This window comes from Anthonomus grandis, chromosome 3, assembly GCF_022605725.1.
Source record: "Anthonomus grandis grandis chromosome 3, icAntGran1.3, whole genome shotgun sequence".
Classification (NCBI taxonomy): Eukaryota; Metazoa; Arthropoda; class Insecta; order Coleoptera; family Curculionidae; genus Anthonomus; species Anthonomus grandis.
The window spans coordinates 24,589,769-24,617,595 of record NC_065548.1 but is presented as its reverse complement, the minus strand read 5'-3'; the positions used below and the strand labels follow the sequence as shown (position 1 = coordinate 24,617,595).

Below are 27,827 nucleotides of genomic sequence, written 5' to 3'. Positions count from 1 at the left end.
CGGTGCTGCTCGTTCTTTTTTTTTTGCATTCTGTATAGATGTGTTTTCCTTTGCACTTATGGCAACGCGGCCCCGCGTTGCAATTGCTCGCGGTGTGCCCGAATTCCTGACAGCGATTGCACTGTCCCACCTGCTTTATGTTATTAATTGTGAACGTTTTGAGGCTCTTTACACGGACCCTTATATTCATGAGGTTGTCGACCTTGTAGATGTCCTCTTGATCTTTATTGATTAGGAACCGGATGAGATCCGTTTGCCTTCTTTGACCTGGGCCAGTGTTAAACCAGCCCATTTCTTCTGGCTCGAATCCCATCCGGTTTAGTGCTTCCTCTATTTCTCTCAAATCAAAGTTTCTATCGAAACCTCTCAGGATAAGATTCAGCTTCCTGTCCTCCTCAAGGAAGAAGGAGTGGAATTCCATCTCCCTTTCCTTGAGGAGAGCAGTCAGGTTTCTGTGGTCCTGCGCTGTTTTGGGAAAGAGTGCCAATCCTAGCCTCTCCTTTTGTACCTTCGATATGTTGATTTTGTTATCCATGATTAATTGATACTTTTTTGCCCAATTTGTGGTGTCTCTGATGACAACCTTGGGTACCTTGGAGCTGCTAGGTTCAGAACTCTTCCCTTTTCCTGCAATGGATAGGTAATTGAGAGGCATGTGTAAAGGGTTTTTTTCTTTTCTGTTCGCCGCAGCTGCTGGGTGCGCCGAGGGACCAGGTTCTTCCGTGTCGGTGTTTTTATCTGAATCTGAATCTTGGGATTGCACCATCTCCTCCTCGCGGGGGGAGGAGATGTTTGCGTCTTTCTTAGATCTTTTTCTTGTGTTTTCCTTTTTTTGGTTTTCGTTCAACCGGTCCCTCAGCGCCTCCAGCTGCCCGGCAAAGTTTTTGTTGTCGTTTTCTAATTTTTCATTGATCATTAAATTTTTTTCCATGTTATCATTCATCTCCTGCAGTTGAGCATTGAATATGTCGTTTTGTTCTTTGAGGAGATCGACCTCATCCTCAGCGTTTTTTAATTTGTTTTTGAGCTTAAGATTTTCGCTTTCGAGTGCTTCATATTTCACGTTTCTATCCAACATGACCGACTGCAGGAAATCTACCCGAGATAGGAGGTATTCGCGGGTGTGATTGTACGTTTCTAAACTGTAAAGGGGTTTTTCCGCTTCCATGTCTTGGTCGGGATGCAAGGAAGGGGATGGATCAACGGACTGACCACTGCCGGTAAGTGCAACGCGTTATATAGAGCACGGACATGTGCGGTACTTAGTAAACGCGGTAACAGTAGTGGTAATACAGACACGAACGGTACTGAGGTATTAACGCGGTGACAAAATAATAATTAACGCGGCCGCGCGTTTATTAACAAAATAGAAACTTTCCTAACTTTACTGGGCAAATCTTAGTTGTCAATATGAATCTTGAAAATTATTAATTTAAGTTGAAAAAAGAACCTAGTAATTCTATAGATAAATAAGTGAATTACAGAAAATTTAGTTACTTCATTACATTAATATAGACTGCAACCTCTCAAGCAAAAGCTCTATGTAATTAAGGCAAAATTTTGTTGAATCGCGGCACGGTACCAAGATTCAAGTTTACCGCTCACTTGGATAATTTAATCAAATAATAATATACCTTAGTATACCTTATATTATAGCTTAGATATTCATATAATTATGAAATTTACTTTTAAAAGAAAAGATGGCTTAAATTTATAAATAAGAAAATACAATTTCTATTGAATTTCTATAAAAAAATTATTTGTCGAGATCAACATTGATGCATTCAGTAAAAGGAGAGGACTAAAACCTGGATTTTTTTCTTTTTATAATTTTTTGCTATAATTAGCTATCAGAGAAATGAAAGCTATATTATTTTTTAAAATATTAGTTTTTCCAAGTTTTCAAGTTTTCCCCTTTTAATTCTTTTTACTACCTAAACAAAATCAATTCAATTTAAAATAAAAGAATACAATAAAGAATAAAACAGCCAATTAAGTTAACTCAATTGACAAAAAACATTTCTTTTCATTTGTAAATAATACCCTCGTCTACTACTATTTTAAATAAAATTCAAATAATTTTATGAACCAGATAGCAATTTAATTTACTTTTACTAACAAAGAAATGCTTATACTTCGTATTGGCCTAAAATGACATATTAAATATTTTGTTTGCTGCAACTGCTAATATGTCAATAGAAAGGCCTATTAATAGTTTAACAACTTTTTTAATATTTTTAATTTTAGTTAGTTATTTGAAATTGATATTTATTTCTTAATATTAATTAAGTAGAATATATAGTGGCAAGGTAGAAGATAAACAACTATATGTATATATATACAGGGTGTCTCACGACGAATAGACGCGATCGATATTTCGGAAACTAATTTTTCAAAAATTTTGAAAATTTGGCAACATAGCACAGTCGATGGGGGCTACACAACTAAAATATTTTGACAGTTGTGACGTTTCCGGTTATACCGGAAGTAGGTGTCAACTTCGTTATTTTAAATGGAACATCCTGTATATTTTTACTTTTTTGGCTTTTACGTGAAATTCTAAGTATATTTTGTGTATAATGTCCTATACCTAAGTGTAACCGTTTTTGACATATTTTTAATTTCATGTGAAAAACTATGTTTATAAGCCCTAACATAATTACCGATTACTCCCTTTTAGTAGCTTTTATTTATTGGTTAGTTTTGGTTTTATTTTAGAGGAAGGACCACTTTAAAAGACTATTTTAAAATTTGGCTAAAAAAAAGATACAGGGTGGTCAAAAACTAGCATTAAAAATTAAAATAAAAAAATCATTAAAAGTCAATTTTTTTAAATGGAAACCCCCTATTTTTATAATTTTTTCATTAAGATAATTAAAAATAAGGTTAACTTTGTATAAGGTTATCTAGTCCAAAAATTGATAGTTTCCGAAATATTGGCAGTTTAAATTTGGCCTAATATTAAAAGCCGTATAATAACACGGCTCAAGGATTGTTGATTAGTTGGGCATGACGGTTGTCATAGTTACCGCTAGAAGCGGCAGTAAGACAATGGATTATATGCATTAAATTTATAAGTTACTTGCTATTTAAGTTTTCTTCGTAAAAGTGTAATTTAATTAAAAAGTGTACATTTCTGTTATAATCCATCATCTTACTGCCGCTACTTCTAGCGGTTACTATGACAACCGTCATGCCCAACTAATCAACAATCCTTGAGCCGTGTTATTATACGGCTTTTAATATTAGGCCAAATTTAAACTGCCAATATTTCGGAAACTATCAATTTTTGGACTAGATAACCTTATACAAAGTTAACCTTATTTTTAATTATCTTTATGAAAAAATTATAAAAATAGGGGGTTTCCATTTAAAAAAATTGACTTTTAATGATTTTTTCATTTTAATTTTTAATGCTAGTTTTTGACCACCCTGTATATTTTTTTTAGCCAAATTTTAAAATAGTCTTTTAAAGTGGTCCTTCCTCTAAAATAAAACCAAAACTAACCAATAAATAAAGGCTACTAAAAGGAAGTAATCGGTAATTATGTTAGGGCTTATAAACATAGTTTTTCACATGAAATTAAAAATATGTCAAAAACGGTTACACTTAGGTATAGGACATTATACACAAAATATACTTAGAATTTCACGTAAAAGCCAAAAAAGTAAAAATATACAGGGTGTTCCATTTAAAATAACGAAGTTGACACCTACTTCCGGTATAACCGGAAACGTCACAACTGTCAAAATATTTTAGTTGTGTAGCCCCCCTCGACAGTGCCATGTTGCCAAATTTTCAAAATTTTTGAAAAATTAGTTTCCGAAATATCGATCGCGTCTATTCGTCGTGAGACACCCTGTATATATATATATATATATATAACTATAAACTTTAAACTTTGTCAGGCATAGATGTATTATAGATGTATTATTCTCAAATGTACGTTTATATCCACAGACATACAGACGATTTTTTTTTCTATATTATACTTATAATAATATTATATACTTTTTAATAATTAATCATTATTATTATCACTTTTAAAAAAATTAATTTAATGCATTACCTAAATGGTTCTATAAATAAACGTTTAATTAATTCGTGGTTCGATGAGTTCGTAAATTACATATCTGATTTTGATATACTTTCTTAATTTTTTTGGAAAATATGTTAAGTATATCAATACAATTTTATTACAGTGCCATATTTTTTTAATAACCTAGATCTTTTAAGCAAAAAAGATCCGAATAGAATTAACGCTGCTTCAAACGCAGCTTTTCTCTTGGACGTAATAATTTTTAATCCGAATATTGAATATAAAACATTAGAATCTATTCTTATGACTAACAGTATAACTGATTATTATTTAAAATACGTAAATTAAAATATTCTTAAATACAAGCCATATAATAAAATTATAAAATATCGCGATTATGACCATCCTAATACCTTGGAATTTGAAAATAGAGCTTAGTTACTGCCATGGCATGATGTATATTATACTTATAATATTGAATGAAAAAGAGCCAATAATTATTAATAATATAACCTATTTGGTTAATAAATATGCCCCTGGTGAAACAAAAATTATAAAAGAAAAACCAATTACTCCTTGGATTACTACCAATATAAAACTTTTAATGGAACTCAGAGATAAGGTATGCCAAAAATATATAAAGCAGAAAACCAAAGGAAGTCTAAATTATTACAAAGAGTTAAAAATATATACTAAACATGCAATGAACAGTGAAAATTAGTTTATTTTTAATATAATATGTCATTAAAAAAAGAAAAATAATTTTGGAATACTGCTAAAAAACAAAATTTTACAAAAAATAAAAGCAGCTATTTGTCTAATCATTCTAACAATGCAGAAGACTTATATTCGTTTTTTTTTACGAAGAAATCGTACATATTATATAAAATATTGAAACCTATGCGGTAGAAAGAACAGTTTTTTAAATGAATGAAAAAAGGCTATTATTATCCCCTTGCCTAAAGTATCATCTCCTTAAAATAGATATGAGACATTTTAGTATTTTAGCATACATTAAAAAAAATTTGAACGTCATATTTATAATGAAATTTTGGAATTTATCTATAATTTAAAAATAATTCAAATCTGATCTGACTGTCAATGAGGTTTCCAAAAATCATTTACCACTTGTACAAGTCTTTTGAGCATGATTAATGAAATCATAGCTAAAAATTATATTAAAGAAATAACGTGTTCAACTTTGCTGGACTCTTTTGATAGCATAGATTATAAATAACTACTAGCGAAATTACAGTACCCTGGGTTTTTAAGTAATGCTATTAAATTTTTTAAATCTTATTTTGAAAATTTAACTGCAACTGTGTAACTGTGTTTTAGTAAGAAAAGATTCAGATCTAAAATATTTAATTTTTTTGCTATTAACTACAGGTGTCTCATAGAGTTCTATATTGTGACCACTATTTTTTTCTATTTAGGTGCATGATATGGAAAATTGCCTACAATATTCTAAATTGCAAATACGCAAAGGACTTTTAGGTGCACCTACCTTTTGACATAACAGGCTTCCTCATAGCTGAAAATAAAATGTATAGTTATATAAGAATCGTAATTTAAACAAAAGTTTTGTGTCATGTTTATAACGAATAATGAAAATCATAACTGCAGTTAATAAGTTATGTATACCTTCAAAATAACTATACGGGGTAAAGGTATACCCATTGTTTTTAAGAAAAACAGTTTAGGAGTGGTAATTGACTTAAATGTAACTTTTACAACACATAATATTAATAAGATTAAGGATGCTTAGGTCCAGTTAAAAAGTCTACATCAGTACAGAAATATGCGACCATCAAAAATATTGGCTGTGTGTTGTGTTTTATTGTTCCTTGACTAAGGACACATTGTGTACGGTGGATTTTTAAAAGTGTATTTATCTAAAAAAATTCAAAAATTGCAAAATAGCTGTATAAGGTATTCATTTAACATGCCATTGAGAAATCACATCAATTATTTTTTAAACTCAATTTTAAATATGAATAATAAAAGAAAAGTTCATATGTATAATTTAATATATAGGTCTATCAAAACTGGAAAACCCGTAATTCTGAGACTTTTATTTTTCACTTGGTAAGTTTAATATATTACTAGAATCCCTTATCTACTGACAATTCCTACGCATAGAACTTCAGCTTCTGAAAAATCATTTAAATATACAAGTATTTGCATGTAAGATAACCTGCCTAATTACATAAAAGAATGTTTACGTAGAAGTTTCTTATAAAATGTAAAAAATCATGTTTTAATTGCACAACTTGCTGCAGATATATAATATTTGAAGGCTCTACCTGTCAAAGATCTGCTTAGCTGATTCATGCCTGAAGCTTATAAAAAGGTACATTCTCAATAACTTAATATTAAAAATATGTCAATTTAAGTTTTGCTATTTTCCTCTTCTATAATTCCCTTGCCCTCCTGCTGATACCCACACTCTACTTAATACCTATTAAGTTTTTTAAGGCTACAATGCACATATACTGTTATTTCTAATATTTTGTTTTTACGCGGGTTCTACGACACATTTGCTGAGTCGCATGAGTATCAGTTTAAACAAATCGCAGTACACTACAATTACTAGAAAAGTATATTTATTTACCATTAAGAGTAGTTAGTTATTATTCAGTCTTTGAAAGCATATTATTTGTGTATTTTTTTCTTCTTAAATGGTAATAAAACTATTTTGATTTGAGATAAAGTGGAACCTAAAGATTATCTTTTAACAATTTAAAGTTTGTAATAAACGTGGATTTAGAAACTTAATAATTTTTTATTAGATTAAATATTTTACCTCAAAATAGTTTTACTAATACAAGTTAATAAATGCAGGTATTTTTTCTAATTGTCATTTTAGTATAAATGAAAAAATAATTATTTATAAAATATGAGTTACAATTTTTAGAAGCATGAATTAATTTTGTTGTGCCTTCTTCCCATACTATTTTAAATGTAAAAAGAAACCAGGTTACCACATTATTTAAATGTAATGAACTAATTATGTAAATGATTTTGTACTCATAAGTCTAAAATATTATTTAATTTGAATTTCTTATAAAACGTTATTAGAGTTTATTTTATAGTAGACAAATAAAAAATATATTTTTTTTTATTATTTTTTTAAATTATATTATTTTAACTTTCGCTAAAAAACGTTTAAATAAATTTTTGCAAATTTAAATATATTAACTTAAAAAAATACATTGGACACAATACGAACAAATAGGATCATTTTGTAATATTTACCTTGTTTTCTATTTTTAATTATTTGTGTAACATATTTTTTTTTATTAATTAAAAATAACATCTTTTACTATTTTTTGTTTAAATAAAATAAAATATTAAAAATATAACAAAAAACAAAAATAATTGAAAAAAATCAATGAAAGGATTTTCTTTATTTATGTGTAGGCTATTTATTGTTATTAATTAATAGACATTAAGTAAATGCAAGAAGAAAATTCTATAATATATCAATAACTGTTTTTTTTTTCGAAATTACGCGGTGTATACGTTAAAGCAACATTAAGTTTTATCTACCTAATTAATAGCGAAATTTTGATTAAGATCCGATATGCATTTCTCCTGCTCCTTGAATTTATTGCCGTCTTTTTTATCCGTAAATTCAGCTTTTGATTGACAAAATTTGATTTTTTTAATGCTATTTTTTTATCAAACCATATGAATTTTTAGACTCCTGGGTTTAACACTACAAAACACAGGTCACACAAGAGATCCAAGAATCTACAAAAAGTAAAGCGTTCTCTAGGAAATATACATACATACTTGTCAGTAGTTACTAGTATAAAATATACACCTTCTAAAATAACACAAATTTAATTTTGTTAATAAACTTTAGAGAATAGTCAACATTTATCGAAGCTGTTAAACCGTGTTTACTCACGACGCGCCATCTAGCTTAATATCAATATAATTCAGATAGAGACAAAAATATAAAATGAAAAAACATATGCGAAACTTAATCACTAATTCAGAGGATCACAATCATAAAGTTTGTAAGAAATTCTCTTTAATGAATTAAAACACCTTTTGATACCTTTCGGTTTATTGATGAATATAACTTTTATAACAAAAACTTGATGTAGGCCTTAACAAAGTTTATAGAACTTTTATTTTCTCTTTAAAGAAAAAAACAATAGCATAACAATAGCCCCAAACTTTTTTTAAGAGCTCGTATACTTTTTATAAATTAGTTTTGAAAAGTTAGATGGATAGGAATCGAGGATAAAAAGTAAAATGTAACGGAAGCAAAAATGAAATATTATGTTGTATTATATCAGGGACAATAAAAAAGCGACACGAATAATAAAGAGTCTCGGGTAGAATTATTTAACTTAAATTGATTTTAAAAACGTGAACTTTCAATAACAATTCTATTACTGATTTCACCGACTGCTCCATTTTTTTCAGTTTATTATTTGTAATAATATTTATATATATCTAGGATCAGGTTAAAGCATAACATGTAAATATTATATGCGAACTTTTGGAGTTTAATGTCAGATTAGTTGTTTTGATTATTGACGCTTAAGAAGGCATAAAGAACAGTAAAGAAGAAGGAAAAGAAGAATATTGAGAATGTTTTAAGCGGGTCTGGTAATTAAGTAATGATATTTAATAAACATACATTTTTCTAAATGATATATTGGTGTCAAAATCATTTTTTATTATAAGTTAATCCCAAAATACGCCTATCTTTATATTATGAACATTTAAATTAATCCAGTAAATGCAATTTTCCCAATAAAATATGTATATAACTAAATAAATTATTTCATTTAACAGATTTATACTTAAATTACTCAATTTGTATAATATTTAAAACAGTACTGAATTTGCTTTTCAGTTGGCCAGCATAAAGGCTTTTGTACGAAAGCGTTCTGTAAATGTCCGTAGGGGAAATGAAAATGTAAAATTTAGTAACCACGCTTGAATAAGGCATAATTTATTCACACATTTCTGGTTCTGATGGCTTTTTTTATTATTGAACCTATATGTATTTATTGCCAATTTTTTTTGGTAATATGAAAAAAGAAAATGATAGAAATCTAAGCGTGCTTATTTCAGTAAAACGTTTGGATCTAGATTATTTAGTTATCTCTAAATTAAGCTTTTTCCTCGTAATTACCTTGCAATAAGCCACTAAAAAGTTTTACATGGCATCTCTGACATGTTTATTCAGGTGGATTCTTATCTAGGTTTAAACTTGCTTTAGTAGTAATATAGCCGATAATGATATACAGTTTAGGAATACACTGACTCTAAAGAACCGATAATTTTGTAGCTTCTCTTTCTCTAGTATTTTCTTTTTGCTAAATATGTATTTTCCTATTAATTTTAAGAAATAAATATAAGTCTTAAATTCCAATGCTTTTATGAAAAATAAATCGTAGATGAAATAATTTTTCCATCATCATTCATGTATTCCATTATAGAATTTCTTATTAATACAAGTAAAAATTACTAAAACTTTAAAAAATGAATAGCATATTAACGTTATATAAGAATTGATAGGTATACTCAACTTCTTAGTAATACTAGTTTTAAATCTTATTATTTTTCATTAACTATTACAACTTAATATAAATTACATTTTAATAAATTTAAAAGTACTCAAAACACCATTTTCACATTCTTAGAGAATGTCTAACTGTCTTTGGACTCCAAAAAGGTAACAGCTACGGTATTCTGAGCCGTTGAAAACTTTTGATTCTCTAGGTAATAAAATACTATGGTTAAAGATAGCTTGCTACGGATTTTCAAGAATGGTTTTGAAATAGGCGTAATCCTACCTACCTATTGCACCCATTCTTCTTCAGAAACTACTCAATGGGCAACGTCGCTGTTAATGTAAATACAGTATTTTGAAAGTCTCCTGTAAATTTTATAAAGTATGTGCTAATTTTGGCCTATAATAAGGCAACCAATATCTAAAATTGGAAATAAAGCTCCAACAATTTACTGGTGAATCAAAAAGTTGCTATTTTTGGCTAAACAAGACAAGTTTTTAAACTGCTCGTTCGTAAAATTAGACTTTGGACCGCTTGTTTAAATCAATGATCAATGCGCGCTGTTACCATAGTGATGCTTTTAGCAGAAATCCATTTTTGGTATGGAACGTATTTCGGAAAATGTGGAAAATGGTTTCACCTCTCCTGTACATCATTAACTAAACAGGAAGTAAGAAACAAGTCGAAGAAGTTTATGTGATACTGTAAAAATTTCAATAGTGGTGAAAGGACACGTCTTACTGCTCTTGAAAGTGCTGAAATCTACCGAGTATACTAATAATGATGTTAAAGAAATAACCTCGTTTTATAAACAAGGAAATTGATGAAAACCATGTGTGGTGATCAAATTAAACAAAAATAATGGCTCAGTACATACAAACATAGACCAGAGAGAAAGTAATAATATTTCCAATTTTTTAATGCATTAAGTAAGAGACTTAATTTAATAGAGTTTTAAAATTAATTAATTGAAGAACTAGAGAATACTCTAAAAGAAAAAATTAAGAAAAACAATAAAATTAGAAAGGAATGTGAAAAGTTCAAGAAGGAAAAGTTCAGGTAACAATAATGGAGAACGAAATCATGAAGTTAAAGAAACATAAAGATGTGAAACTAGGAGAAAATAATATAATTTAGTAGGCCTTACTACTGATAACGAAATGCTTAAAGATGGTTTTGAAAAAGCGCTAGCTGTATTAGGCGTTAATACCACAGATAACGACTACCATATATACTATATATATATATATATATATATATATATATATATATATATATATATATATATATATATATATATATATATATTTATACAATACATATATGAACAAATGTTAAATTCCAATGATCCTGATAAATATGCTCCTAATTTCGTAATCTATTTAATCAATTTTTGAAAAGACCAGCAGCAACTTATATATTAAATGTAAAGATCGTAAATTAAAACCCTGGATTACTCATAGCATAATTGAACTTATTAGAAAAAAAAAATTAAAAAATAATAGTATTATACCTAAGACTAATGAAGCTAAAAACACTTTTAAGGACTATGGTGATAACCTGTCTAATTAAGATTATAAAAAATTAATATTTCTCTAACAAACTGGCGGAAAATAAACATAATATAAAATATATCTGGAAGGTGGTCAAAGAAGTAACAAACGAGAATACAAGATCGGTCTACGATTATAGATTTATAATTAACAACAGCTGCGGTAGTAAAATTGTAATGGATGTTAATATTGTAGATGCTTTTAATTTCTATTTTAGCACAATTGGAAAAATTATGGCGGGTAAAATTAAAAATCCACAATAAGCTAGCCTAAAAACAAAAAATAATCCTCTAGGTATCTTAAACCTAAAACGTAAAATAAATTAATTCAATTAATAAACACTCTTAAGACTAATACAGCATCTGAGGTGACGAAGTATCTACGTTATTTTTGTAAAACTATCATACACACTTTATTAAACCAATTCTACATCTTGTAAATTTAATATTTGAGACTGGAATTTTTTACTTAATTTTCAAACATGCCACTGTAACCCTGCATGAATCATTAAAAATTATTTGTTGTCAGAATTCCAATTCAGATTTAAATAAAACAGAAGATGCGGTTAATTGTATTACAGAACAGATACACGAAAATGTTTTTATTGTGGCGAGAGGCGCATGCCGATTTTTCTAGACCTTAGCAACGCGTTCGACACTGTGACACACGGTGTTCTACTAAAAAAAAACTGAAAAATATTGGGATTTGAAGGACTTCTTACATTACCTGTTTGAAAGAACAGAAAGCGTCAATATAAATGGATGAGTCAGTTTGCCTAGGTTGGTAAAATATGGTGTACCTCAGGGAACCGTCCTTGAATCGGTATTGTTCTCTATATATGTTAATGAGTTGCTGCAGCTGTTACCTAATGTTGGCACGGTGTGTTTTGCAGATGATACTACAAAAATGTTAATATTTAATACTTAACCCAAAATACCAGAAAAGTCAAACTTTTATGCTTCTCTGTAGATTCAAGAACATCTAGCAAATTAAAAGAGGTCACATTGCATGAAAACGACTGCGGCACAACTGAATGTTTTTGCACCAGGCAAATAAAAAGACAAACATTAAACATTATGGTAATATTTTGAATGAAAATATTCTTACTGAAGCTCGGAAACTTATTTACAGATTTCGTCAGTGAAGACCATTTATACAAAAAAATATCCTTACAATCATTTATCAAGCTCTAGATGAATCATTGTAAACAACTTCATAACAGGAACAGGCGGAACGAGAAGGATCATCCTGCAAACTCTTGTGATTACCAAAAAATATTTTCTGAAGATAGGTTTAACCAACCAAAATCTTATCCTCGGATATAATTTTGCTAAATTGTTCAAGTCAATCAAGTAAAATAAATTTACTTGAAAGCTGTAGTTCGGCTCCTATATAAGAATCCACATTAATTGCATTTTATATCTCACAATTAAAAAGCCACAGAGACTAAATGTCAAAAAGCCTTAATCTATATCTCAGCAAAAATCTATAATCAACTTCCCGTAGAACTCAGAAATAAACCCTATAATAAAATTGAACGTAAAATCAACGATAATTGATTTTGCATAATTACGTGACTTGGTTAGTATGATAGTACTTTTTCTTCTTTTTTCTGTTTTTTTTTTAACTTTTACCTTAAATTTTATTTAAATTTATTTTATTGTTAATTTTTAAATCATTTTTATAATATCTTAATTCTAATAAGTTACTCTTATTTATCTTAATGTTATGATCTTTAACCAAGCCTAGTTAATAAGTGAATACATATAAACAGGATGGAATGTATAAGGCATATCCAATAGATAGTGTACAGGCTGATTCTATCAAGATAAACAAATTAAATGAAAGGCGATTAGATCTGCTGTTTATTTTTGTAATTTGGAAAACCAGTAGCGCCCAAATTCTTTCTTTTTTGGTATAAATAACCCACTCGCACTTACTTATTAATGAGCCGGGCTTATTTATCAATCGATTTAAAATATATTTATATCAAATTATTGGGAAAAAGAAACCGCATTTTAAAAGTGATTGTTTCCAATAATGTGCTATTAAAAAAATAAAGTAAATGCCAAAATTAATGGTTTGGACATTTCAAATAGGCGTGTAAACGATTTAAGTCATAAAATGCAATAAAAACTATTTTTTCGTGATTACTTAATTAAAAATTAAAACTGTCAATGCATTCATGGCACCCTATTTTAAAATTGAAAAAAAAAATCTATGAGTATAAAACAAGTAGCAAATAGAGTATCATTATTTTCAGAATAATGTGTCCCATTTAAAATAAGAATTTTTTTTAAACCTCTTAAATACTTCTAAAAAATAAGATGGTTATAATTTATCCTATTTTTTATATTTTAACCATTAAATTAACCACTAAATGTTTTTAAATAATGTGTTAATCATCACGAAATATTACACTATCAAATAAATAATTTATTAAAATAAAAAAATCTAATTAGGGCGAGGCTAATATTATCATTAAATATATTCTATTTTCTACTATTTCCTTTATTACTTAAAAAATATTCTATATATACTATATTTACATTTCTTGTAGCTAAGTTATACTAACTTCATTATATGTCAAATGCATTCTGTATTTAGAGGTATCTGCAGATGATTTCAAATACAGTCTAACTTGACTGTAACTTGATATTTCAGATAATGAAAAATATTAAGTCCCAAATTATTTCATGCTAGACTGAAACTGATTTAAGTTTAATCTCGCATAATCAATTACTCCTAAGTTTCTTGTCTGATTATAAACTCCCATCAAAACTAAAGTTTAGAGTTACACAATGTTTCATTTAAAGATTTTAAAATATTTTGTGATAGTAGCTGTTTTAGAAATCTTCTTTCTATATATTGTACAAATATTGTAGAAGCTTCTGAAGTACTTGTTTATGTTTAAACAAACTAGTATATTTATTTGGTTTTTCATAGGTTTTAAAAACTTACTTTATTACTTGTTTGAAACTAAAGAAGCTTATATTACGTAAAATTTATTAATTTAATTTAATTAAAATCAAACAGGATCTTTTTATGATAAATTTAAATGCTGTATAAACGTCAATAGAAAGAAATAGTGTACGCTATCCATTTTGATTATCCATTAAAAATTTAAATACCTAATAACTGATTAAGTAACTAAAATAATTTATTATAATTATTATATTCTAGCAACCCAATATATTAATTGAAATAAATTTTAAGGTATTTAAAACGAAGATTAATTAGATTAAAAAATATAATATTATAATTAAAATGTTTTATTAGAATATATAATTTAAATTTGAATTAATATTTTATGCCGCAATGCAATATTTCATATAACTTTCAAATTGTAAATATTTTAATAGAATATTATAAGAATAAATTAATTTCGCAAAAAGTAGTAAAAACTTAACGGAAACTACGGAACTTTTTAGTAAAATATTTTTGAAATCTTTATGAAACCAGTATGCCTTCTAAATTTTTAGTAATCTTTAGATTTATTATTACTTAGATACCTTTGAATATTAGATTACAACAATATAATAATAAATTAAATAAAGATATACCAAACAACATTCAATAGGTTTAGTTATTATGCAAAAGTACAAGACCGTACAGAATCCATTTAAGTTATCAAGTTAAAATTGAAAGACTATTAGATAGTGGTTTAAAAATCAACCAAGTAATATATTGTACATATAATAATTAAAATAATATTTTATCAAGTTTCTTGTAAATATTTTTTCTATTTATTTTATTATATTTTTAAATAAGAATTAACATTTGAGGCTATTGCAAAATAAAGAGCAGTTGTGTATATAAATATTTATTAAGTTGATTTATTTACCTATTATGTTGAATAGTAAATTTGAATAATTTAAAACAATCAACTTAGAAACTACTATATCACATACTCAATTTATAAAAAGCAATTATGAATTTAAACCTTTAGCCTTTACGTTATATATATTTCAAACTAAAATTAATAGTTCTTAAACACAATAATGCATTTAAAGTATAACGGTTTTTTTATAGACCTGGGCAGTATGGCTTTATCAGAGGATCTCTAAGCTTGTTTCTTCTTTTCAATATCGTACTAAAAATATATGATGAAATGAAAAAATAAAAAATGCTTACCAACACATTTTGTTGGCAAAGGTAAATTAAATGAAGTTAAATATATATATTAATAAGTTTTTTTTTATTTTTTTTTCCAAAAATACTTCTGAAGAAAAATTAATATTTGATTATTGTAAATAAAGTTCAAAAAGTAACAAAGAAAATAAAAAGATAATTTTTTTAAAAACGTTAAAATTCGCATTTATATTAGACTTAATTGTATTTTATTTTTCTATATTTTTATTTATGGAATAATTTTAAAACAAGTTACAAATTAAAGACAATATTAAAGCTACATTTTGTGTATAGTAGAAACAAAAGACTGAAAGCTAAAGTCAGGAATTCGCAAAGTTTATTTAAAGGCATTTCGAGTTTATTTATAAAGGAACTTGCTTGAGATTATTTTAACGTGTTCTAAATATATACTCGTTTAATCAGATTTACATATTTTATCTTAAGGGAAGCATTATTATTAAAGAAATGCAGACTTTTAAAAGGAAAAAGTATCATAAAAGAAAAATTATTTTTTTATAAAAACAACACCTTGTCGTACATTTTTAAATTAACTGGTCTTTTTCAATTTGAAAATTGCAAAGGACCATCATTTTTCATTTTGACTTTAATCAAGTTAAATTGCCAGGTTTCTGTTACTTGCCTGTGCCCGAATCTATCTATTACAGCGGCATCCTTGGCTTAGATACTTGGATAATGGCAGTGTTTTTGAAACGAGACGCCATCCACAGACTCATAACAATTTCTACTTTCCGTAAGCAAACACGCCTTTTATTTTGCTCATTTTGTTTGTGCAGCAGAAAATCTGGTTGAACAAAGCCTTTTTTTTTCGTTTAAATGTTAGTAATAATGTCATTGTTACTAAAAGTATATGAGTTTTTTAAATCTAAGAAATTCGTCACAAAAGAAGCCGCTTGGAAACCAAATAATATATTGTACTACGAAATTGATGTATAGAAAAAAAAAGGTAAAAGAAAATAAGAAAACAGGGGAAATTTATTTTCCCCTGTTTAAATTTATTTTTTTTCCTGTGAATTTTATTTATAGAAAAACTGTAATATTTTAATAAATTCATAATTCAGCTATCACCTTTTTGAATATTTTTAATCGAATAATGAATATAATAATACGTGCCTACTGGAACTCTAAACTACCTTAAAATTGTTTTTAAAAACCGATTTTTTAAAAGAGTTTTAAATACAGAAGAACTGAAATAAAGAAGAGAATAAAAATTGTAATTTTCTTAAGCAATTTATTTTTTAAGCTAAAAAGTAATATTAAAACATGGCGAATATATTTGAAAATCAGGTACAAACGTCACGAAACTACAGTGTCACAATCTTTCGAATACTGATTGAAAATATCAAAATCTGCGATCCAACGTTCAAAATGATTTTAACCAGATGAAGGTAAACAATAAAAAATGCCATAGAATACCAGCAAAAACGCCGTTTGGTAAGCCGCCAGCAGTATTCGTGCAGTTTTTCAATGTCGATGATCGGTTGACGCTTTTAAAACATAAGAAAAAACATTTAAATATACAGGTCTGAAAGTGCCTAAACAGCGGCTACCGATAAATATATCTAAAATTGCTTGGTGTACTAACGGTTATTTACCTTAAAATTCGTGATATTATTTACTGAATTAATACCATGAAAGAACTGGGTACTTTTAGAAATTACTGTTTTTTTTACGTGAAAAGAGGATATTTTTATATAATTTAATTATTTCTCTATATTTTTCCTTTTTGCTTATAAACTTGTGTTATATACTATGCTCGTATTGATGTTAGACCTCTTTTAAGTAACTTCATTCAATTTAAGGATTATATTTCTAACTATTATTTTAATGTACTTGATATAATGGAGAGCTGGCTGAATATAAATGTAACTTACGAAACTTGTGAATCTAAATGTAACTTACTTGTGTACATGGATATCATCTGGTTAGATAAGATTGCATTGGTAGTAGACGAGGGGATGGGTCTATGATTCATATAAAATCTAACATTCTGTCTTCCATCTTAAAAAGTGAGTGCCGGACTACAATTGAACATATATGGGTAAAGGTGGAGATAATGTGTGCATAAATTATTATCAAGAAAAATATTTACAGACCTCCTAGAACTAATTGCTTGGAACTTTTAAATTATTTTGAGGATAGAGGTTTTAATTAATTTTTATTCTTTATATGTACTTTAATTTTTTATATGATTCTTTATTTTGGTTGATAATGATGGTTCTTATATTATTTAGTTAAATAATATTTTAGACACTTTTAGTCTCACTCAAATAATTTCAGAACCAAGGAGAATATCTCATTTAACTTTTGCAATCTGCTGCAATCCTAGCATTGTATAAAAAGCGAGATGCTATTATTTCAGATCACTTACTTATTTATGTCCACCTGGATCTAATTAATGCCGAAACAGCCAATACTTCTTATTTATGTAGATCCCTAGACCGTATTAATTATGTTTAGTTTTAAAAGTAGATTTTTTAGCCTAAATAATATCAAGCATTTTCGATACACATGCACCGTTAAGAAGAACAAATTGTTAAAAAAAGTCGTAAAATTAGATAACATCAGACTTATGAAAAATCTTCGTAATCAAGCAGTTAGGATCTTGTTTATTGGGATTACTTATAAAAATCTAAGAAATCTTACAACTACTGTAAGAGCTGAAAAAAAAGCATATATTAATTACAAGTTTCAGAATTGTAGTTTAAAGGAGAAATAGGCTGCTAGCTTTTAGTTAAATATTTTTAAAAATAAATATAAATCCAAATTACCTAAAAAATGTTAACCAATGAAACAAATATTTTACTGAAATAGGATAAAATAATCGAAATCCTTAACTTGATTTCCTGAATTTGTATTACAATCATTTATTACATAACATGACTTTTCAATCTTCTCCTGTTGATGAAGAAGAACTTTAATTCTTAATATAAAATCTAGAGGTTTATGTGCTTTAGGTGCAGAATTAAATATTACATGTTTCCCTCCTTGCTGTTATTCTATAAATACATGTACAGGACGTATGTTTACTCTGTTTACACACGATTTTTTTCGCCTCTCTATAAGATACCAAAAAAAGTTAAGATAAAAAGTGTTTGTTTGGAAATACAAATTTTGTCGACAGTATTGGTTAATGTACAGAGTGTCTCAAAAATAAAGTTTTTATTTTTAATTAAATTTTTTTAAATGGAACTCCCTGTATATTTTACCAACTTTGTACTCTTTATTAAGTTATTCATTAAAAATTTATAATATACTCTACATCAAATGTTGATGGTTTATGAGACAAGTTAGTAAATAAGTATCTATTTATCTATTTTTGTATTAAAATGAAACAAAAGAACGTTTTTTAAAATGCCCAAGTCCGAAAAATTTAAATCATGATCGATCCATAATATATATAAGAAATAAAGCGAACATAATAAGTGTCCTTGCACTCATGGTAATGAATTTACGTAAGTCAGTACGTGGCATCTCAGAAGCGATATACTCAGAAGATCAGTGCAGCGAATTCTGGATACCACCCTTTTAAAATTTACTCGGTGCAACATTTTCAGCCAATCAACTATCAAAGAAGATTTGAATATATAGCCTTTGTATCAGCTCAATTACATGATGACCCAAATTTTCTAGGAAAATTATATCGAGCAATGCATCACGATTTTACAATAATGGAATCGCAATTTGGCATAATAGTCATTATTGGTCTACAGAAAACCCACAATGGGTCCAAGAAATTCACTTTCAGATTATTTAGGGAAAACATGTGTGAATTGGACTTTTTAATGGTCGAATAATTGGACCATATTCTTATGAGGTTACCGTGACTGGGTATTAAAGGTTTTTAATCGAGATCCTACCAACGCTGCTGAAAGAAGTTCCTCTAGCAGAACGACGTAATATGTGGGGTCAATAAGATGGTGCTCCACCTCATAACTCGCAGATTGTATCAAATCTCCTTGACAATAGCTTTGGAAGATAATAAATCGAAAACAGAGGTTCTGTCAGGTTACTAGCTGACTTAACTCCGATTAATTGTTCCTTGTAGGGATATTTAAAGGGACAAGTTTACATGGAACAGCTAAGAAATTGGACATTTAAAAAACAAAATTACACGTGCTTGTAGAGCAATTCTGGAAGAAGTAATAAGAAGCGCCTGCAACACTGAGTTAATAAAATGGTACGAACTCTGTGAAACAGAGAACGGTCAGCAATTCAAACATTTACTATAGGTTTTCTTAAATTAAACTAACTTTATCGTTTTACTACACTTCTATATAGCATATACAGTGCTTTTCTTTGAAGTCCCCCCCCCCACTTATTTTTTGAACGGGTCAAAAAAAATTTTTGAAACTTGGCATAAGTAAATTGGTCTATAGATACTATTTTTCACTGTAAACTAGGTAGTTGTAAATTCCAAGATCGCGGCTGGGCGACATCTTGAGAAAAAATTTTAAATAGAAAGGGGGGTCGTGTGGTACCTCATTTTAAAGGTCTCAATGAGTACTTTATAACCCTGAAATATTAGACCCATATCTTAACTCTTTTCAAAATGGCGGCCTAATAAAAAAGTATTTTTTTTTATTTTAACGTTTTACATTTTTATGATTTTTAAATAGGTAAAAATCAGTGTACGAAAATAAATGCGTCACTATTTTATTTTGACATAAAAACTACAGTTCTAAATGTCAAAATAACACATAAGCGCCATCTTGAATAAATGCATTAAATAGAAATCTTGTGTTACCTCATTTAAAAGGTTTTATTGAGTACTTTTAATATTTATTACATGGACTCGGTGGACTCCGTTTTGACCTGTCTAAAAGTAACAGCCAAAAAAATACACTGTTGCGATTTTATTAACGTTTTTAATAATAATATACAAATAATTTATAATTTTTGAATTTTGGATTTAAAGATTAACTTTTTGGTTTCTAAAGACTTACTGAACCGCCCTCGTATGTCACATTTCACGTTAAAGGTTATTGAACATTATTTAGACATTCCAAAAACCAAATAGCTATTAAAAAAACTCGAAAAAAAATTTAAGATATTTTTCCTTAACCGGTAAATTACTCTTGTATCGGTCATTGTTAGATATTGTTTAGTGTGTTTGGCAGTTTGAATTTATTGTTTTTTTCAAAATGGTTAATTCTCGTCCATTAGAGGAAAAAGTAGAAGCAATTTTTATTTATGGAGCAACGCGTAATTTTCATAAGACTGAAAGGGTTTTCAACGAACGTTTTCCTGATCGTCCTATTTGCCGTAAATATTTAAGGGAACTTGTAAATAAATTTACAAGTACTGGTACTGTCCAGGATAAAAAACGCCCAGGCCATATGTCTATTTCAGAAGAAAAGCAAGTCCAAATAATTGGCGAAATAATAGAAAATCCCCAACATTCTACTCCAACTGTTGCTGATATCTGTGAAGTTTCAACTTCGACGGCATGGAGAGTTTTAAAAAAAAAATAAGTTTCACCCATACAAGATCCAAATGGTCCATCAACTGACTGAAGATGATCCTGACCGAAGAGTGCAATTCTGTGAAATTATGGCAGAGAGAGTAGAAAGGCAACCTACGTACGTGCGCAACATTTGTTTTAGCGACGAATGTACTTTTTTTTTAAATGGTAATGTCCACAGACAAAATTGTCGATATTGGAGTGATACCAATCCACACATTTTTCGTGAAACCCGATCTCAGTATCCGCAAAAAATCAATGTATGGGCAGGAATATTAGGGAATCATATCGTAGAGCCGCTGTTTTTAGAAGAAAATTTAACAGGTGAATTGTACTTAAATATGCTGGAAAATGCTATCGATCCTCTCATAACAGAAATTGTTGAGGCTAATGTACATGAATTTGACATGGAAATTACATTTCAACAAGATGGTGCTCCTCCGCATTTTGCCAGGAATGTGAGAAATTATTTAAATGATAATTATTTTGGTCGTTGGATAGGTCGTCGGGGTCCTATTGAATGGCCAGCTCGGTCACCAGATTTAACGCCGCTAGACTTTTTTTTGTGGAGATACCTAAAGCAAAAGGTATACGAAACAGAACCTGCCTCAATTTTTGAGCTACGACAAAGAATCACTAACATTTGTCAAAATATTGAGGCAGATGTATTTGAAAATGTTCGACGTGAATTTTCAGATAGGTTATTTATGTGTCAAGAGGTACAAGGAAATCATTTCCAGCATCTTTTAAATTAAATATTGTTTTTCTTTTGATAAATTGTTTATTTGCTAATTGTAAATTAGTATTTCATTGTATTCTATTAAAAACGTTAATAAAATCGCAACAGTGTATTTTTTTGGCTGTTACTTTTAGACAGGTCATTGAAACCTTTAAAATGAGGTACCACACGACCCCCCTTTCTATTTAAAATTTTTTCTTAAGATGTCGCCCAGCCGCCATCTTGGAATTTACAACTACCTAGTTTACAGTGAAAAATAGTATCTATAGACCAATTTACTTATGCCAAGTTTCAAAAAATTTTTTTGACCCGTTCAAAAAATAAATGGGGGGGGGGACTTCAAAGAAAAGCACTGTATACCTTTAGCATTGAAAATTTCTTAATTCTTCGGAAGATCGTTTGCTAAAAACAAATTTTAGCAAATCGACAGCTATTCTATCCTTTTGGAATGAAACTTTTAATATTATGCAATGAATCTTTTATAAAACATTATTTAAGGACTCACTTAAATATTTAGGCTCAACATTAGATTAATTAAATTAAAATTTAAAGAACATATGACTATTTGCTCAAAACGCATATTTGATGTTAAAACTAATTTATTCACATATATATTTTCTATCGTAAGAAACTAAAGCTATGGTCTATAAACACTTAAGGACGGTGCACTTTATATTCGGCAGAATTTTCTTATAAAATTATTAAGCCTAAATGTCCGCCACCGTAATAAAGCATCCTACCGATATTCATAACATCCATATCCGAAAATTAAACCTATTAAATATACCACCTCACAAAACTAAATTATTTAAGAAGTCATTTACCTACCAAATTACTTCTTTGTTAAATAAATACAAAATAATGGACTTCTTTTTATCGATACCAGTCTTCAAAAAAACTTTAAAGCCAAATTGGTATAAGAGCATTAATTTGCACATCATCTTACTATAGCATTGTGATATAATGTGCAACTCAATTTAATTTCTATCTGATCTTTCTTTCTCTTTTTCTCTCTCTTTCTCTTCTCTTCAATTTCTTTTGAAGCTATTGTTTTTATTTTGGTTTGCTCATAATTTTGCGACCAAGTATTTCTTTTTTATACAATTTTTCCTTTACCCTCGCAGCTGCCCCTCTTCTGAGGCAAACTGATGTAGCTTTTTATTCCGAATAGTTTACAATTTAATTATGTATTATTTCAAAAATAATATGTATATATGGGAATTTTATGATTAATTTTGTTATTATTAATATTAAATTCCTATTGACCTTTTTGTCAATTCTATCCTAATTAGAATATTATCGTATATATGTCCAATAGAAAATACTTTTGACGTCCAAGCTTTAGGGTACTATAAGGTTATAAATTGCTAACTGCAGCATTAGATTTAAAAAAGACAGCGAAAAATGAAACATTTATATACAGGGAAAGTAAAGAAGAACTAAAAGTAAGAGAACAGAGGAGGAAGAAGAAGAAGAGAATTCTGGGTTCACCGCAGCACTAGCAATAATATGAAGATGGCGCCTTAAATGCTAGTGTCTGTTTAAAAGACCTGTTACTAGCCTTCGTATCTCTTTACGTGCAGTAGTTACCTAGTAGTTTCATAGTCTACTAGTCTTTTTGCTAATCCCAGCCTAGCAAGGGAATCGGCTTTCTCAGTTCCAGTATACCCTTAAAGTCTAATGCTGATGTGAGCTCATGAGCTAATATTTTTAACTGTAATAACCTTAATGGCTGTCCCGCTTCTGAGCAAATTGATAAGATAATATTGCGGTATTCACAATTTACGATTTTCTATCCCCATTTCAATACGGTAAAGACTTGGAAGAGAGTAGCGGGCTAAACATCCTGTGTTTATGGTATTGTTATAATTTTGGACCAAATAAAAATATACACTAAAAGCGCCTTATGCCTCTATCTAGAAGAAGCTATGTGTCAACAAGTAATTCTTCTTAATGTCACACTTTCACTACTACTTTTTGAATCTAATAACAAAATGCGGTGATGTGCATATACCTTTTATGTTTGGAAAAATATTTGATGAGGTAATAAAATATATAGCGTGACAAATTGGTATTTTTATCATTTAAAAGTGTAACCAATGCTTAATATTTTTTATTGTTATCATTATGTTTTTCAGCAAAGAAAATGCATCAACTTTGCAAATTTAACGATCTAAAAATTTAAAAAAATAAAAAAGTTGCAGACTTAATTTAAAGCACCCTATATATCCAATATAATATACCTAAACATGATTTTTTCTTACCACGCACAAATTCTATTCATGTTCATTTTAAATCAAATTCGCTTCGTATGCACGTATCGTTTATATACAGGTCACAAAATCCACACACACAGAGACACATATACAATGCAGTCTTTGGCATCATTGTAATTGAAAACTCAGCACGACAAAGGCTTAAATTCTCCTGACACTTAATCAAATAAAAAGCCGAAATGGTTACGGTCGTAGCGTCGAAACGAACCGAATTGTAGCTGAATGAGTATGGAGCAAAATTGCGATGCAACTTCATAAAATAGATTGACAGCGTAATAGTGGAACTAGAAATCCTTTTTTAAGTATAGAGTTTACATTATTTATATTCTAAACCAACATTAAAATGTGTAAGGGCCATTACTAAATATTTGCATAATATTATACATAAAACCCTTTGCTTAACAGACCGAACTGTTTCAAACTTTGGGATCAAATTATCAAACGTAACTTTCGTGAATTATACTGAAAAGAGCAAACGGTGAGTTATTAATTTGTACCAAAAAGCCAAAGGTTTCCATTTAAAATAAAGGGGGTGTACTTTGGCCCTTTTATGCAGCCTACAAGGGTATTGTTCTTAAGTATTTTCGAGTTTGTTTTTGAAATTCAAATGTAAAGGGATCCTTTAAGAGCTGTTGTAAAAAGAGGGGTTTGAAAACATGAAATAAAGAACTTAAGTAGGTAAAGTCTATCGAATGCCATGGTTTAAAAAATAATTCTGATTTTGTTAACTAATAAAATCTTATATTATTAAGGGTATTTTCGTAAGGTAATCGTTTTTTGAAAGTGACAGATAAGAACCGAATACTAAGTAAAATATTTTTCGGTTTTTGTTCACTAACAAGAAAAATTATTCTACAGGCTTATAAATGTCTGACCATCCAATGTATTAAGTGCAAAAAATAATGTATTTACGCAAATTGGTGATATCATTATCATTCTCGGTTAATTTAAGACTTTCGCTATTAAGTTTTTGTTGCAAGTTAATACGGTAAAAAAAACGAAAAAAAAAAAAAGAAAGTGCTCAGTCGTGTATATTCTCGATGAAGATAAAATGCATTTATTTTTCAAGATAACAGACTCATCGAATGACGAGCTTTTAGCCAATGAAAGTCGACAAAAAGAGGTTTCAAATGTTAAAAAAAAATTAGTGTGTAATTAGTAAGATTGCAAAAAAAATCGATAGCACAAGGATCGAATGCTGCAATCAATAGTTTAAGCTTGATAACATTAAGGTGCAAATTGGGATTTTATATCTAAAGCAAGTATATAATGTAGGTATGTCAAAACGTTATACTAAAACAAGACAATTTTGTGTTATTTACTTAAAGTAAATTCTAAATTTATATGAAAAAGTAGATGGTGGTATTATGGAAGCTTGTGACCGTGCCTCTTTTAAGGTTCTTGCAATAAATTAAAAATAAATTGTAATAATTTAACTAACTTATACTTTACGCTTATAAAATTATCGCTTGCTTCCAACAGTTCGTTGGGTGAATATTATATTGTCCTAATAGTACCAAAAGCAAAATGAAAAATCATGCATTTAAAAATATCGATTAAATAATTTTTGTTACTTTTGTAATTTTTTACTAGGAATGTTATTGGTTGTTTTAAGGAGCACATTAAATTTAAGATTTCATTTAAAGTTTCGATAAATATTTATTAGGATTGTTAAAAATTAAAATAAAAATTTATCTAATAGAACAAAAATAATTTATTTATATCTGAAAATTTACAAAAATAAAATAAATGTTCTTTAAAGATTCATTAGTGGTAATAATATTTTGTTTAGAAAAACATAAACAGGGTTTTTAAAATGGAAAAAACAGGTACCGTATATGTTAAAAACACTACCAAGATACATAACATTTTATTCATTTTTGTTTAACTTTTTTTTTTAATTTTTAAAAACTGACGGGTTATTGTATTCTTTAAACAAACATTTCATAAACGTTACATCAACAGGGGGCATAAATTTAAATAATCTTGTTAGATCAGCTACTTTGGCAAACGATAAGAGGCACTTTTTTGGCTCTGGTGCACATCGTACTTCAGGTCCTAGTACTAGTCTGAGATATAATAGGAACTTCGGTAAAAGAGTCGTCACTGTGCTTAAGCTTGTAACTAATTTTGTTTGGATAGAGTCCCACATATTTTAATTGCCGTACTGAAGCATAAGGAACTTTTAAGTTTAGCGCCTGTGAAGCTTCTTTATATAGACCAAAATCTTGTGCATTCATATGAAATACTACAAAAGGTCGTTTCTGATTCACTGAAGGAAGAAGTCGAAATCTCCAAATTTCTGTGCTATTTCGTTAACAGAGGGATGTTTTTCTAGGAACTTCATCAAAGCCAAACTCATAATAGAGTTTTTGTTTTGAGTTACGCAGGAGTCAGACCACAAAACGATTTTTGAAATATGCGGGTAAGCTGCTACAACGCGTTCTAAAATTTTAATTAATCTCGAAGCAATATCACTTCCCTTCCTCCCATGCGTTCCTTCGCTCCAAATACAACAGTACGCTTGTTTGCTTAAATTACAGTGTGCAGTAAGGTTGTAGGTGTTGAGTTTTCTGCTATAGAAAAAAATGGATAAATTAGAACGCGGTAGTGCAAAAACGTTCTCTAGGTCAAAACATATGATAGCAGTGGTTTGATCTTGGTTGGATCTATCCAAATCGCGTTCAATTTTCGCTGAGGTTTTTCCTTGTACATGATTTTCAAATCTTTGTTTTTCTTCATCAGTCATACCATATTTTTGTTTTATTCGGTACTCCTCGCACACATCACAACGATCCTTTTTTGGCTTTAAAAAATCAATGTTGTATTCATAGTTAAAAATATTTTTGTAAACAACCTTTATAACAGGTTCAATTTGCTTTCCATTGCAAAATTCAGTGTACAAAGAATATAACTTATTAATACTTAGGTTTCCTTCTAAATATTCCTTTTTTGTGTCAGCTCGACAATAATGAGATTCTACTCTCGGAACTTGACTAATGTGAAGTCGAACGTAGTCTTTGCTTGTATTACTGATAGTTTTCTTGGGATGACAACCTTGACGAGATGGTAAAGGAATTCCTGTAAGGTTTTCTTTTTTTTTCTCATGAAAATAGTTGATTCTTTGTTGACTTATGTCCAGTGTCGTCAAAAAAAATGTCTTGCATACGCGAATTTTTTCATCTGCTACGTGAAAATAATATTTAAATGAATAACTTCTACGTGATACTTCTCGTAAAGTTTGCTTTCGTATTTTGTTTATTCTTTCGGTATTTTTTGGGTAAAAGTGCCATTTAGCGTTATTGGATAATAAATTTTTGAAATATGGTTTCTCGTTCAGGTAAACTTATCTTCTTGCCACACAGAAATTTGCAATTGCTCTCACAATTTTTTAAAGTTTTTAAATTTTTTCCTTTGCGGATGTTACCTTTTACATCTCTATGTTCCTTTCCTCTTTGGCACAAAACTTTATTAATATTCATTTTCTACATCTCAGGTTTTCGTTTTCGTTTTCTGGTAGATTTATTTTCATCAGAAATAGCGGAATTTTGCTGATTTCTTCGGGTGCTTCAGAGTTGCTTTGCAAAGGTGTGTCTAAAATAAAGAAAATAAAAAAAATATTATTTTTTACTAAAAAGCAAAAATTTAGTTTTAAAAATAATGTATATCTCCTTGGTTACCTACCATTTTTCTGTGTAACGTTAGACATAAAACCTCTCATTCCTTCCACGCTTTCGTCAAATGGGACAAAATCTGGATCAAGATGCGAATCATCACTGTTCTCTATATACTCCATTCTTTCACGTGGATTCATTCCTGATGTTGATATCAAATAAAATAATACAATATTCTAAAAGTAAGCTTTAAAGTTCACAATTACACCACAAAATTTTAAAAAGATATTATTATAATGTTCTAACAGAAAAAAACGCATAGAAAATTGAGGTTAGAAAACCAATGTTTACAGTTAAACCAATTAAAATACAATCTTTTCTAAAATCCATTTTATTAAAACAAATTATTATACTTACGGCTCCATGTCAAAGTCCATTTTTTTCAAAGT

The 27,827-nt window shown here is 28.7% G+C and overlaps 1 protein-coding gene across 3 annotated transcripts in view; it reads left to right on the top strand.

The window, feature by feature from the left end:
* LOC126734675 (lachesin-like) overlaps positions 1-27,827 on the top strand; it is a 768,805-nt gene that overhangs the window by 196,936 nt on the left and 544,042 nt on the right. The window lies entirely within an intron of this gene.